We start from the raw sequence: 2,047 nt of genomic DNA on the forward strand, positions 1-2,047 counted from the left end.
AGATCCATCTGACATCAGCAGTGATATCCTTCATTCCACTTCCTCTTCTGAATCCAGCTTGCACCTCTGGAAGTTCTCAGTCAATATACTGCTTCAACCGTTTTTGAACTATCTTCAGTAAGATTTTAGTTGCGTATGATATTAATGATATTGTTTGATAATTCCACCTTTCTTTTGAATGGGTACAAATATGGATCTCTTCCAGTCAGTTGGCCAGGTAGCTGTCTTTCAGATCTCCTGGCTTAGCCAAGTGAGTGAGCTGAAACATTTCAGTGGGTATCCCATCAATTCCTGGAGCCTTGTTTCTTGCCACTTCCCTCAGTGTGGCTTCGCCTTCTTCCTTCAGTGCCATTGGTTCTTGATCATATGCCACCTCCTGAAATGGATAAACATTGACCAGTTCTTTTTGGTACAGTGACTTTGTATTCCTTCCATCTTCTTTTGATGTTTCCTGCATCATTTAATATATTGCCCATAGAGTCTTTCAGTATTGCAACTCGAGGCTTAAATTTCCTCTTCAGTTCTTTCAGCTTGAGAAGTGCCGAGTGCATTGTTCCCTTTTGGCTCTCCAACTCCATGTCTTTGCACATTTCATTATAATAATTGACATTGGCTTCTCGAGCTGCTCTTTGAAATCTTCTGTTTAGCTCTTTTATCTTGTCATTTCTTCCATTTGCTTTAGCTACTTTCCATCCAAGGGCAAGTTTCAGAGTCTCTTCTGACATCTATTTTGGTCTTTTCTTCCTTTCTTGTCTTTTTAATGACTTTTTGCTTTCTTTGTAGATGATGTTCTTGATGTCATCCCACAATTCTTCTGGTTTTCGGTCATTGGTGTTCAATGCGTGAAATCTATTCTTTAAATGGTCTCTAAATTCAGGAGGGATATAATCAAGGTCATATTTTGGCTCTTGTGGACTTGTTTTAATGGTCTTTAACTTCGCCTCGAACTTGCAAATGAACAGTTGATGGTCTGTTCTACAGTCTGCTCCTGGCCTTGTTTTCACTGAAGATACTGAGCTTCTCCATCACCTCTTGCTGCAGGTGTAGTCAGTGTGATTCCTGTGTACTCTGTCTGGTAAAGTCCACGTGTATAGCCACTGTTTGTACTCTTGAAAAAAAGATAATTGCTATGAATAAGTTGTTGGTCTTGAAAAATTCTGCCATGCGATGTCCAGTGTTATTTTTATCTCTGAGGCCAAATTTTTCCACCTACCAGTGATTCTTCTTTGTTTCCAACTTTTGCACTCCAGTCACCAGTGATAATCAGCACATCTCGATTGCGTGTTTGGTTAATTTCAGACTGCAGAAGTTGGCAAAAATCTTCAATTCCCTCATGTTTGGCTTTGGAGGTTGGTGAATAAATTTGAATATTAGTCATATTAATTGGTCTTCCTTGTAGGTGTATGGATATTACTCTATCACTGACAGCATTGTACTTCAGGATAGATCTTGAAACATTCTTTGTGATGATGAATGCCATGCCATTCCATTCCAGTTTGTCATTTCTGGCATATCATGTGGTTGTCTGATTCAAAATGGCCACAACCGGTCCATTTCAGCTCACTAATGCTTAGGATATCAATCTTTATGAGTTCCATTTCATTTTTGACAACTTCCAACTTTCCTAGATTCATACATCGTACATTCCATGTTCCGATTATCAGTGGATGTTTGCAGCTGTTCTCATTTTGAGTCATGCCACTTCAGCAAATAGGGGCCCCGAAAGTTCTACTTTATCCATATCATTAAAGTAGGCTCTACTCTGATGAGGCAGCTCTTTCCCCGTCATATTTTGAGTGCCTTCTGACTTGAGGGGCTCATCTTCCGGCACTGTGTCGGACGATGTTTCAGGGCTATTCATAAAATTTTCCTGTAATATATCAGACAGTGTTTCACTACTGTTTCTAAGGTTTTCACTGGCCAATTCTTTGAGAAATGGATGGCCTCTTCCTTCGTTTGAGTCTGTCTCAGTCTGGAAGCTCCACCAAAACCGGTCCTCCCTGGGCACACCTGGTGGCACAGCCTCCCACCTTACAGCAACACGCAA

Source organism: Orycteropus afer, unplaced genomic scaffold (genome assembly GCF_000298275.1).
Source record: "Orycteropus afer afer isolate SDZICR_OR568_19922 unplaced genomic scaffold, OryAfe1.0 scaffold00551, whole genome shotgun sequence".
NCBI lineage: Eukaryota > Metazoa > Chordata > Mammalia > Tubulidentata > Orycteropodidae > Orycteropus > Orycteropus afer.